This window comes from Leptonotus elevatus, chromosome 21, assembly GCF_054856555.1.
Source record: "Leptonotus elevatus isolate MCC_2025b chromosome 21, RoL_Lele_1.0, whole genome shotgun sequence".
In the NCBI taxonomy this organism is placed as follows: Eukaryota; Metazoa; Chordata; class Actinopteri; order Syngnathiformes; family Syngnathidae; genus Leptonotus; species Leptonotus elevatus.
The window spans coordinates 7,969,958-7,983,796 of NC_141259.1; the positions used below are offsets into that span (position 1 = coordinate 7,969,958).

At 38.9% G+C, this 13,839-nt stretch overlaps 1 protein-coding gene across 3 annotated transcripts in view; it reads left to right on the top strand.

The window, feature by feature from the left end:
* The window catches only part of LOC147155722 (uncharacterized), a 253,608-nt gene that overhangs the window by 210,126 nt on the left and 29,643 nt on the right, over window positions 1–13,839 (top strand). The window contains exon 9 of one of the 3 annotated variants that reach the window (XM_086065614.1): window positions 9,859–10,328. The exons of the other annotated variants lie outside the window; for them this stretch is intronic. The gene's annotated coding sequence lies outside the window, so the exon portion shown is untranslated. Of the gene's footprint in view, window positions 1–9,858; window positions 10,329–13,839 lie in introns of those variants that run through there. 3 annotated transcript variants of the gene reach the window in all.

Here is a 13,839-nt window from a genome sequence, read left to right on the forward strand (position 1 = left end):
ACGCAAAGACACTCTTAAGTCATAAACCCTTATCACATGGCCGGTGATCCAAAATAGCACGCACGAGTTGGCTAAAGTTGCACGAAACTTTTATCTGTTTTATACTTGTTTGTTTTATACTTTTACTCACTGTTGCGGTTAACGATAGGAAAAAAATACTTTAAATAACAGAGAGAGCAATGCAATGTTGCAAACCAACCCATTTATCCACTGCCAGTCCTCCATTAAACAGATCTCATTTTGCATAATCATTTACTGTGGTTAGCAGAACAGAGGTTTTAGGATTACTCGATCATTTCTTGGATTTGTAGGAATGAATCATAAGAAGGCAAGCGTGGTGGAATAGCGGTTAGCCTGTCAGCCTGCATCAGGTCCAAGTATTTAAAATGCCCTGTAAGCGGTTCAATCATATGTACTTGTCCCGTGATGTACACACTGCTGCCCTGGAGACCCGCAGCAACCTCGCACGGTTGATTCGGGATAATGGCGACATATGTTTGCTTTAAATAGCCAAGAACAATTAGTGGCTTTGTCAAGCACGGCCAGAACAAACACCAATGGGTTCTCCCAACTGTGCCATATTTCCAGACGACTGGGCCTCAGTTTTGCAGGACACCAAAGGACCAGTAGCTGGAGCGAGAGATGGGAAGAGGCGTAATTATGAGGGATTTTGTACAAACTATTTCACGCTGAGATTCTGATATATGAGGTAAATTGCAAGGAGCCTTTTAACTACACAGCGTGGCGAACAATCACCGCTGGACCCATAATTGAGTTGCGGCATCTTAACAGCAGTGAGGTGTGACGAGACTACAGTCTACTGTGTGTATACCGTATAGTGTATTTTCTCAGATTATAAAGAGCATTTAAAATCCTTTCATTCGATCAAAAATCTATAGTGCGCCTTTTAATCCAGAGCATCTTATTTATGGTTGAATGTCGTTTTTTTAATTTGTCATTTTTATTTCAAATTCTACATCTTATCACTTTTTTTGTTTTCGTCACACCAGAATTAGAACTACTTCCTGTTTCCGTGTGTAAGAATGATGGGAAATGTAGTCCTGCTAGTAAAAAAATTGGATAATGGTGAGTTTGTTTGTTTACAGCTGTTCAACCAAGATAGCATTTAGCATTAGCAAAAGTAATAACACAACCACCGGTCACGGCAAGCGAAACGTAGCACTACCCGATACAACCTAGCATAATAGCGCTAAATCTATCAAATAAACATACGGCACAAATAACAATTTAACATACAATGCTTCACGAAAATAATGCGCCTTATAACCTGGAGCTCCATATGTATGAAAATACCGATATTTTAAAATAGACCAATTCATTGATATCACACCTAATAATAGGGTGCACACCCAATTGTAAAAAAAATAAAAAATAAAAAATACGGTACTGGTTGGAAAACAAGGCACTAATCAGGAAAGAAAATATTTCAGAAAAAATTATCCCTGATGGCTTTAATGAACAAGCACTAGCTACCTGGAGTTTCCAGCAGATTAAAGCAATCAGTGATGGTGAAAAAGGCTGGATGATACATTATACGCTGTATGGGTCAAAGTACCGCAACACCTGACTGTTACACCGTCCACAATGGAAAACGGGAGTTGGACACGTTGAGAGAATTTCCATTCATAGTGAGAGCTTCCATGTATATCAAATGCTTGTTTCTCAGGTCTTACCCGAAATTTGGAATACCCTTCATTGGCTTATATGTGCTTTGGGATTTAAGGTGCATAAGCAGGAGGAGAAATATGAGACAATATTGGCGTTGTTTGTTTTGGCTGTGAAGTAATCACGCATGACTAAACCTGCTTAAACACTTTTGCATTGCACAGTACCAAATCGGCTCAGCTTGAATCGTCTCTGTTTGGGGTGTTAGTTTTCCCTTTCAAAATATTACCGGAAACTGTAAGAAAAAAAATCAGGGGTCCAAATCGTCTTGGTGGACGCAATACATTTGGGGACATTATGGACAAACTCCTCGTGATGTGCCCACCTTGAAGTGGCTGAGCTGCTAAATAGGGTGGGGTGTCTGGTAGCAGTGTCAAAATTAGTGTGTTCATTTTGAGTTACCTTTTTAAGGCGCGATTAATGACCGCTCCTTACTTGGAAAGCCCGTATTGAGAAAATGTGTTTGTTTTTCCAGGTCCATACTGTGCTCCCCTTTAAAGGATCACAGTCTGGGCCTTTTTCTCCCCCTCCGTCCTTGTTTCTCGGACGGGTTGTGACTGTGAAGACACATTTCTTGTGTTTTTTTTTTACATCCTTGGCCAATAAATCTGACCCCGACGCTTTTAGCCTGGGGTGTGGGGCAAGAACAAGCCCAGTCGCCCGCCAGGCTTATAAAACACTGGGGGAAACCATGATCATGAGAATATAGTGCTATTTCATCAATGAGCCCAGATGACTGCAGCATCCTTTTTGCTTCAACTTTGTCTGAAGTGTCTCCCTCTGTCAGTACGGCCATTCATGTCCCACATCAAACACGGAGTCAGGGGCATTTTTTGCAATAAAGCAGATGCCACTTCAGAGTTGAAGTGAATGTGCGTCTCCGATGAATTGTTGGAATTTGCATGAATATTTATGGAAGTGTCGCGGGAGTTACAACATGTGAGGCAATTACATTACAGAAGGAGATAATGGATGAGTCATAGCGTATTTTACATTGTCGTGTACAAATTGGCTGCTCCGAGAAATGTGTTCTAAATAGTGATCACAAAAGTCACGGTTGGGATCAGATCACGGATTTGAGCCACAGATCAGATCGTTTTTCAGATCAGCAAAAACAAAAAGAAAAAAGATAAGTAATACTTTGTCTTCATTTATTTTGTAAAACACTTTTTCCCATTAAAATATATATATTTTTATATTTTTTTTATTTTGACTTGAATGTGTTTTTAATAAGCAAAAGTGTTGTATAAAATAAATGAGGTTCTATTTATTTTAATTTTATTTTTTTACTAATTATGAAAAGACCTCAAAGTGCAATTTAAGGCACATTCCCTTCCTCTAAACATGGAGAGTGAATTACAAAGTAGTCTTGGTTCAGAATACTGTAAAAAAATTAAAGTAAGCCATAATGTGCTGTCAAACTCACAGCTATCAGTCAGACACTCGTTGGCAATGCTAACAGTTAGCCGCTAGCCACTTACCTCGGAGACTTCTGCCGTATCATACAACGACGGTTAATTAGCGGTTTCTTAGCATCATAGCGTTGTGTTGTTGTTGGTCGCAACTTTAATGTCAATCAAAACTACGATAAAGAACTCCTAAACGCCAACTTAACTACTTGTAAGGCTATTTGCCGAACTGATCCGAACAAAAAACAGAAGTGGCAAATCCAGGTCCAGAAAGTAAACACCCTGCCACAGTTTGGCTTTAGCCATTGATGCTAGCTAGCTCCCTAGCAAGGTAAACAAGCACCATGGGAGCTAGCTAGGGACCTAGCTAGCTAGCACCTGAGACTAAAGCCAAACTGTTGCAGTCCCCCCCCCCCCCTAATTTGTGTGTGTGTAACAAGAAAAATAGCACTTCGGTTCCATTCCCATAAAATATGATTCCTTTCTGCAATCTGACAGTATAATGTCGCAACTGTGTGGCTCACTGCTGATGCTACTGACGAGCAGAGTGGGAGATAATCGCCGCAAACTTCAATTTAATGCCCCCATTACTTTATAATGACGCCAAGTGTTCAATTTCACAGTGGTGGCATGAATTTGTAATTACCACATATAGATTTCCCAGTGTTTCCTGATTGCAGGAGAAACATACTGTAGTCACTAGCGCCCGGGGTCCAATAACCAGATGTGGAATGGTCTCCAGCTTGCCAGATACACGCCTCCCAAATGAGCCTGGGTTGGCTCCGATGGGAAGTGTTTTCCAGTTAGCTATCTTGCCGCGATCAATACTCCTCCTCTCATATAATGTTCAGAGAAACCCAAACTTCTAATGAGGGACTTTTTGTAGTCATGTTCCCCAAGCCCTGTAATGCACGCGGTCAATAAGTGAAAGGAGCTTGAGAAAAGGGATGACAGTGTTCAATACGGACTAACAGTCTGGCAGTTTGGACCTGACCCACATACGGTTTACGTCAAACTGTCTCACTGCAAACACTCCAATTTTCATCCTGCTTAACACACAGCTATGCTTACTTAATCCAGGCTGAGGGATGAGGCACATTATGCCAGGCCCTGTCAAATCCTCATATAATTTCTGAAAAGGTTAATCACTTGCAGGGGGGGGGGGGGGGGAGACCAATTCATAAATGTTTGGGGGCATGCCTTCTCGATCAGGCTAATATGCACGGTTCAGGTTTGGATATTTTCTGATGACCTTTGTCAGAAAAGAGCTGATTAAACACAAGTTGACGTCAATGCGATAGACAAACAATTGATGATGAAGGTTGACTCCATAAATCAGCAAAACCTGTGGCTAAATGTCAGACGCTGCCGGCTGCGTCGAATTATCCGACGATGAAATGTTCACACTGTAAGACTATAAGGCCTTGAGGAGAAAACTGAGGCCACTCCGCAATTTTGGCCTCTTTATGCAAGTAAGAGTTGGCGTGTGGCTTACAGTGTAAAGACAATCCAATATGAAATAATATAACGGGTGATAATTATGTTTGTCTATGTGATGAGTGAGACGGATCCAGTTTAATTCAGCTCATCCTCTTATACAATGAATGTAAATGAAACACCATTATGTCTCACTTGGCAAATTGCAGTGTACTTGAGCACATTTGAAATTGGCAATAGAGTGGGAATGCTACAGTATGCCCCAATATGGATGAGTATTTTTAAACTGTATACATTTTTAGGGCTGGATTAAAAAAATAATAATAATAATCAATATCAAATTGATTTTCCTTTTTGAGCCTCATATCGATTCATAAACCCATGAATCGATTATTTCAATATCTTTTTCCCATACATTCATAAGAAAATATAATTTAAAGTGTCTTTTTTTTTCTTACTGTGAAACTTACTATTTACATGAATTTAAAAGTATTTTCTTACATTTATGAAAGACCTGACTTTTTGCACTTTAAAGCAATGCAGAATCTTTTAAATTTATATTTACAATTATTGAATTAGAATGATGAAAATATTTTCATCTCATCCTTGGTGATGTCAAAGTTTGTAAAAAGAGATTATATTACGTATTGCTTTCATTAATAAACGAAATTATTTAACCAGTTACTGCCTCCGCAAAATTTCATTTGGAATGTAATGTTTGTGGATCTTTTATCATGTCCTTGATATCTCAGAAGAATTGATGTTCCATAATTAATCAATATCGGGTTGAAGTGAATCGAATCGTGGAAAAAAATAAAATCAAAATCAAAATTGAATCTTGTGAATCGAAATCGAATCAATTCAGGAAATTAGAATCGATACTCAGCCCTATTAATTTTGATCTAAAATGTGGCAAAAATGATCCAAATAAGGCGTAGATCAAAGTTAAGCTCGCTGACTACATGAGATTGTGGTGTGGCTAGTTGAATATTACAGAAAGAAGCATCTTTATTGCGAAGACTGAAATATATGTCGTTTTTATATCATTCAGGAAGAGAAAATCAAAGGCACTGGATCTCAAATTTGCACAAATTTGCGATCAAAGGCAAGAGTTTGTGATTGTCTCGAATATGCTAACGTTGCGTGACGGTGCAGCGTCTTGTCCAAATAATGTTGCCAGTCTCGTGGATCTGTTTTTGTTGACGTTGTTTTGATTCGATTTCGCTTTATCATGTTTGCTCTCTATCTCATTCGTCACGTCATGTCTCCTCATTCGGTTTTCATTTTCAAATGGTCAAATCAGCTGTGTTCATTGTGTTAAACAATCAGCTCCCTCCGCCCACTCATGTTTTGTCCAGGTGTGCCTCGTCATCTCATTAGTTTGTTTGGATTTAGTTCCCTTTCATTCTGTCAGTTCGGCGTCATTGTTGCAAGTCGCGTTCTGTTAGCCATGTCATGTTTCTTGTATAAGTAAATGTTTTTGTTTCTGGTGTTTCTTTGTTACTACCAAATTAAATAACCTTCCTCCCTTCCTTTTCTGAACTTGGGTCCTCCATTTTTGTGCCCCACTCCACCACGCTGCTTACTGTGACAGCCCTTCAACAAAATCCATATAATCAGAATTTGGATTACTTTCACAAATGTCCCAATTCAGATGTTTGTTTCCCCTTGAATTACACACCATTCCGGATTATTACAGCTGCTATAACTAGCTGCATCTCAGGGCTGTAATCAAAAAGTTAGTCAATTAAAGAAAGCAGAAAAAGAAAGACCTACAACGTCAATATTTAATAGAGAAGCACTCCAGCACACCTATGAGAGTACTATTCCACAAAACAAATGAGGATTTAACAGCTTCTTCAGACACGAATCCCCCGTAGATTTTAAATGTTAAGCTGAGTTTAATGCAGCCAGGTTGATATATTCTGAAGGTCTTAGCATATTAAAAAGAGATTTCAAGGCGGTTTGTTGATCAGAGCGCCTTTTGTTTGCCGCCTCTTTATTTATTCCGAGATGTGGCACCGCTGCTTTTTCTGACATTTTTCCGGGCTGCGTTCGTCAAGACGAGCGAGGAGGTGGCCACTGGGGGAGTAACAATTTGTGTGTGTAGAAGGGGCCATCTTCCTATTAAAGCAACCCAAAAAATTGGGTCAAATTGACTCAAGTTGGCGGGTCAGTCCAAATTGTCACCCAAATTGGGTTGTTTTTTGACCCATCAGTTTTAAGAGCACTCTTAAATTGGTTTGTTCTTGACCCAACACTCTTAAAACTGTTGGGTCAAAAATAACCAAATTTTAGTCAAAAATCGTCTCGACCCATTATTTGGGTCAATTTGACAAAACTTGGGTCAAATTGGGTTATTTATTACAACCCCCACCCCCAAGAAACCCAAGGACCCTAACCCCCAAAAATTGTTTCTTTAGTTACAAAACAACCCGAAGTTGGGTCAAATTGACCCAACACCCTCAAAACAGTTCGGTCAAAAGTAACCCAGTTATGGGTCAAAAATGGACCGATCTACTTTAAGTGTTAATTTGGCCCAACTTTCTGGGTTGTTTTATACTAAAATAAAACCCAATTTTCTTGACCCAAGTAAAGGATCTGACCAAAATTGACGAGTTGTTTTTCACTAAAAGACCCATTTCTTGACTCAAGATCCTCCACTTGGGTCTATTTGACCTATTTGGGTTAAATAGATCGGTCCATTTTCTTACCCATAGTTGGGATATTTTTGACCTAACTGTTTTTAGAGTGAAGGAGTGGGTGAGTCCAAATTTGGTACCAAATTTGATTGATTTTGACCCAGCGGTTTCAAGAGCACTTTTGACCCAGAAATTTTAAAAACACTCTAGAAAAAAATAACCCATTTTTGATTTTCCAAAAATGGACTGACCTGCTACTTGGGTCTGAGTGCTGCAAATTGACTATAGACAAATGAAATGTTTGAAAACGTCCCATCTCCTTGTGGAAGGTGTGAGTAATATCCAGGAAAATACACGTCAGTGCTTATCACTTGTGATTCAGTACTCTTCTTCTCTGTTTCTCACATTAAGTAATTGCTCAGATCGCTAGATACGGTGGAAAACGAGGCTCTTCAAGTACCCGTTGTAATAGTCTTTGCCGCAATTGCTGCCAGTTTAAAACTCCCCGGTGACACATCTACCGCGCATCACTCTCCTGCCAGTCTTCAACACAACAGATGATGTATTTTTTTCCCCCCCCTTCCCATCTCGGTTATTACTCTTTGCTTGGCTGCCTGCCAATGGCTCGTGTAAACCACAGTTGTCCTTGTTGATGTACTTTGCTATTTGGTGTACAAACAAAAGTGACAAATACCCTCAAGTCCAAAAAGGGCCATTATCTACTGCTTCTTATGCGCCGCGGCATCCATCTTTTTACGACCACATTATGTGTCCCCCGCATGGAACGTGTTTGACGGGGGAGTGATGAATGGCACTCGATACGCGACGGACGTGATGAAATGTGGCAAGGACAAACAATATGGTGGGCATTAGCAGGTATTGAAATGTGGGGTCATTAATATACATTCAAGCAGCACTGCGCTCCGACGTATGTCCACTAGAATGAGTGGATTGTAAAAACAAGTGATTATTGGCGTCATATGAGCAACATGCACTACAGCAGGGGTCACCAACCTTTATGCAACCGAGAGCTACTTTTTGGGGACTGATGTGAAGGGCTAGGGATTTTAAGTTTCTTGGGCTGCTTTGTACAAAACAATCCAGAAAGTTGAGTCAAATTGACCCAAATAGCAGGTCAATCCAATGTTTTTTGTTTGTTTAAAAAAAAGAAGTTATTTTTGACCAAGCAGTGCTCTTCTGCTCGGTCAAAAATGAACCAATTCAAAAGTGAACCTGCTGGATCAAAAACAGCCCAATTTGGTTTAAAACCTGGACTGACCCACTACTTGGGTCAATTTGACCCAACTTTGGGTTGCTTTTTTAGGGGTTAGGGTTGTTGGGTTTCTTGGGTTTTGTACAAAACAACTCAGAAAGTTATGTCAAATTGACCCAAGTCTGTACTTGGGTCAATTTGTCATTTTTTCAGTCAACTTTTTTTAAACAAAAGATCGGTTATTTTTTCAAGAGTGTTCTTAATACTTCTGGGTCAGAAACAACCAAATTTGGTTCAAAATTAGGACTGACCCACTACAAACTTTGTGATGTTTTGTAGCTAAACAAACCAATTTTTGGGAGGGTTAGGGTCCTTGAGTGGGGGGTTCTTGGGGGGTGTAAAACAAGCCAATTTTTGACCAAAATGTGGTTATTTTTGACCCAGCAATTTTAAGTGTTGGGTCAAAAACAACCCAATTTAAGAGTGCTCTTAAAACTGCTGGGTCAAAATCAACCCAATTTGGGGGGAAATTTGGACTTACTTGGGTCAATTTAACCAGAATTTCAATGTACTGAAAGGGGTGTAAAAAAATCTACTCTGCATTATTTCGCGACATTACAGCATGTAATTCTCGAATCGATTCGATTTGCAGCCGAATCGATATTTAAACATCAATATTTTTATGGAAATATTCAACAAAACGGGTTACTTAGGGTTAGGGTTCACACTTTAAGCATGGAAGAATGTTATATGAATGGAACATTAAGCCATAATATTTTATTTCAATGCTGGGCAAACATGAAACACATTGCAACAGATTGTTTGTTAATTACAGTGGCTCACAGTTTTAAGCCTGATGTTTCAGATGAATAGATACATTTTAATACAAATCTTACAGTGTACATGTACAAGTTTTACTGATTAGTGTTTTCTAAATTTGCGTTAAAAAAAATCTCAATAATCAACTTACAGATTTGGATCGGGATTAATCGGTATCTAATCGAATCGTGACCTATGAATCGTGATACGGATCGAATCGCCAGGAACTAGGCAATTCACTCCCCTATAAACAACCAATTTTTTGAACAAAACAACCGAAGCTGGGTCAAATTGCCCTAATTTAATGGGTCGGCACAGTTTTTCACCCAGCATTTTTATGGGTGCATAAGAATTCTGACTCATGTTATCTCTGCTCTGTAATAAATATGAAGTCAGAAAGAAGTCACTGAAATTACATGAATGCATTTTTTTCTCTAGCAAACGTTCAAGAGGAGTAAAAGGTCTAATAAAATGATATGTTCGGTCAAATTGCTATGTAGTATTTGTAAATACTGTTGTATGTTTTCATTTCGGAGAACAAATCAGGCAATATGGAAACATTATCTTCCCCTTGAGTCACCCCATCCTACTTTTTTTTTTTTAATCCATCTTTCCTCCTGAGTGATGCCGTGCCTCATGCCCCTCTGCGCAGGTTAACGGAAAGTTGAGACGGAGTTCAATCAATGCTCCAAATTACCAGACGAAGGACGATGGAGCTGGCCTTTATTATATCGCTGACCCACTTTGGATCTGGTCACATGAAAGGAACAGAAGGCCCAGCGAACGCTTCCAAACTACTGCATGTTTTAAATACCAAACAAGGTTTTGTTGTCACTGGCTTTTCAAAGTCAAGTGCAAGGCATGGAAAATCTTAAGATCAAGCGGAAAACAGGCACGGCATTAGCATTTTGTTACATCATGTCGTTGCTCTTCTTTGAAAAAGTGTATGAGACAATGTGGGCTTTTAATGGCAGCAGGATTCTGACATGGTCAGCTCAAGCAACAATACAAAATATGTTTTTGTGAAATAAAATGTTCTATAAGCATATCCTTCAGTTTTATGAACCACGAAACTAACTGATTTGAGGTTACCATGGCAATGCCACACTGTAAAAACAAAAACGTAAAAAAACGCTAATTTTCCGGCAGCTGGGGCGCCAGAAAAATACTGTGAAATTACAGAAAATTAATTTCTCGTAAAACCACAGTTTTTTTCCATAATTAAAGTAAATTTTTTAACTGTAATTTTAACAAGATTATGAGAAAGTAATTTTCTGTTATTTCACAGTATTTTTCTGGCGCCCGACTGCCGGAAAACTTTTATTTATTTATTTTACAGTGTATATCTCATTAGATGTCCTTTCAAAATAAATGTTAATACAATGAATCCTACCATCTATAAGACATTACATACATTATAGTTATTTTTACTTTTAAAAATGTGTAAATTCACAAAGAAATTATGGGAAAATTACGAATTTTTACTTTTAATTAATATAAATGTTTTTTTTCATATTTTTTCAGAGTTTATTTGTGTAAATATTTTTTTTTTAATACAGAAGCAACTGTAAAATAAAGTACAATTCTGTTATATTACAAATGTTTCATAAATTTTTTTACAGTGCAGAGATACAGTATTATTCTTCCTAATACAAGTTAGTGTGTCGTCTTTCATGTACAGTGGAACCTGAATTCAACGGACCCAGAGCCAACAAACTCTGGATTTAATAGACAGAAAAAAAGCATCCAGTCCACTCAAAATGCCCAATTGTACTGTAGCTGTCAAAATTTTTCGCTACGCAACTGGCAACAATTGCTCAGTCAACAGAGAGAGAGACTGACTGGCACACTTATTTTCAGGTACAGATACAGTATACAATAAACTACAGCAGGCAACCAAAAAGTGCTCTATAAATAAAGTTGAGTGAGAAATCTTGCTTAAGCTGATACATAATGATGGATTCATGATGATGTTTTAGTTTTTTATTTCTAGCTTCTACTGTACTATAAAAGCCCAGCATACTGTATATTGACCATTTACTTAACAAGTCCCCAAGCTGTTATTGACCAGACAGAGCTGTAACCTGGCTCGGCATCCCCTTTTTTTTTCTTTTTTTTTTATCAGCAGTGCTGAAGCAGCACAGGTTGAACTTTATAGGCAAACATCTACTGTATATATTAAAGTGTGTGGTTGGTAGTTGTTAGATTATTTTAATTCCCACTTGGTTCTCTGAAAGTGAAAGTTAATTGGTAGCATTTCCTGAGAAGCATCATGTTCAACTTTATATTTCTCCCTTAACGCATGATCCACTGATACCATTTTATCACACGTATAAATTATTTATACGTGTGCTAAAATGTTATATGCGGTTATACGGTGTAACCGTTAAAAAAAAAAGTATTTTGAAGTCCAAGTTTCTTCCAGGTCCAACGAAGCTTAAACCAAAATAAACATAAGCTGGGATGTATTTACAACCTCAAACGCTTGGGATCAAAACAGACTCTCCGGCTTCCGTTCACACACACCTACACACACACACGCTCACCCTTGGATAATGTAATTATGACCGATGCAGTAAGATGAAAAGCGGCGACGTTGATGTAAGAGGGTCAGCTAAAGTTGAGTCGTGCGCGTCACGCCGATGACGAGCGGGGGGAGCGCGTTGAGCCTGCTGACTGAAGTCTGATGACTGTCATCACGCATGGTCCCGAACGAGGCACCATGTCGCAATGGGTGGAGATAATTGAAAGAAATGAGTACTTCAGATGGAGCATGTAATTTTAGTGTGAAAAATTTCAACGCAGCTTCTTTAAGAAGCCGTCATTATCATACAAGACGGCTCAATCCTCGAAACGTTTTCCATAGAATTCCAGCACATTAGTATGTTTACTTGGCTGTTTCAAGCAAAAGCACTCCCATTTGGAAATGTATATTGGTGTATTAGTTGTATCATTTTTGCATCGCATGCTGCCAGTCGCCCCCCCTCCCGCCCACAGCTTTTAAATAATTCCCATACTTGTATTTCATAATACATGGAAAAGAGAGACTGGGCTGGAATTTCAGCCTATGGCTAATGAGTATCCAGTGTTGAAGACATCTGCATCGGGGCATGTGGAGTTTAAGACCATCCGCCTGGGTGGGGGCGGGGGGAGGGGGGGGGCAGGATGGGATTGAACCATGCATGCGCTGCCTCATTAGTCTCCAATCTCAGGAAAACAAAACCTCGGGCAATAACGAGACGGTTTGCTCCTCGAGGATCATTGATTTTCATCCAAAATTAATTTGATGCTTTAAGAAGCTATAAAGAGGGAAACATATGTGCAGACATGCGTACAAAAGTCCACATAATCGCAGCCCATGATAATTTATCAATTCCATTTTTTTTTTTTTTTTCGCCGTGTGGTGACCCTTAATTGCAAGGTTAATTGTGCTATTTCTAATGTTAACACAGATGTAGCTCACAAGATCTCATCTCAGATTTGGTCATACAATTTTAATCCGACCCTTTTATTGTTTTTTATTGGGTATGAATGTGCACGTTACCTCGAGGGCACCCCCCTCCATGCAAGTCATTCATTGGGAAGCTTACTCATTCCTATGCTAATGTTATGGGATAATATTTGTTCCTCTGATTCGCAATAACCCAAAGTCCACCTCGGCTAATAAGCTGAATGAATAATGCAAGATGCTTATACAATGTTTAGGTAATGCATGTCTTTGGAGATGAAAATCCTCCGTGGAGCTAATGGGAAGTGACTCTTCTCCCACAGGGATGTAAAAGAAGCCCAGTGATGTCCAGTAAATACCAAGCTCAGTAGTTACAGTTAACGCAAAATGTCACAAGGTCTTTGTTAACTCACTCCAAAGATTTAGTTTATGTTAAAAAGATTAGCCCAACCGGTATTGAAAATTACAGACCACCTGTCAGTCAAACTGCACTGTCAATTTTCCGTTCTGGAAAGCAGTTCTTGTTTATTCCCTTCTAACTCCTCCTGTTTATTTTAAGTGAGGCGCTGTTGGTTGCGATAAAAATGTGAAATGCGTGAAACTGGGAGCCTTGCCATGAAGTGCTTTGAAAGTAATCAGCACAGTTTTCAAACCAATTCTGGCAGGATTTAGGACACGTTTTGTGGCGCGGCTCAAATAAAGGTAAGGTAATCCTGTCCATTACTTTTCTTGGAAGTGACACAAGGAGGGGGGAAAAAAAGTGGGAAAGTTTCTTCACGCGCTAAAAACGGCAAACTCGCTTTCCATTTATTAACTACTCTACTATTTTTTTCAGCATTTTTGGTCTTTGGTTTAGGCTAGAAAAAAATAGATTGAGCCCAGCTTCAAGATACTTAAATCATACTCGAAACATAATTCTCTTTTAAAGTCTTACTTGACAAATAAATAAATTATACATATATTTTGCGACCATGTCTCCAGTTTGGGAGCGTAGAGTGCTACCAGTGAGCTAAAACTCTGGGCACAGCTCAGAACCTTATTTGAATGCTCAGGAAGTAAGGTACCTAAAAAGCTGACCTTCCTTTTTCTTTAAAAAATAAAATAAAATACTTATTTAATACTGTATATAAAAATAATAACACTCACACTTGGAAGCAGTCCGCGGTCTACCGGTCGTGATGCCTC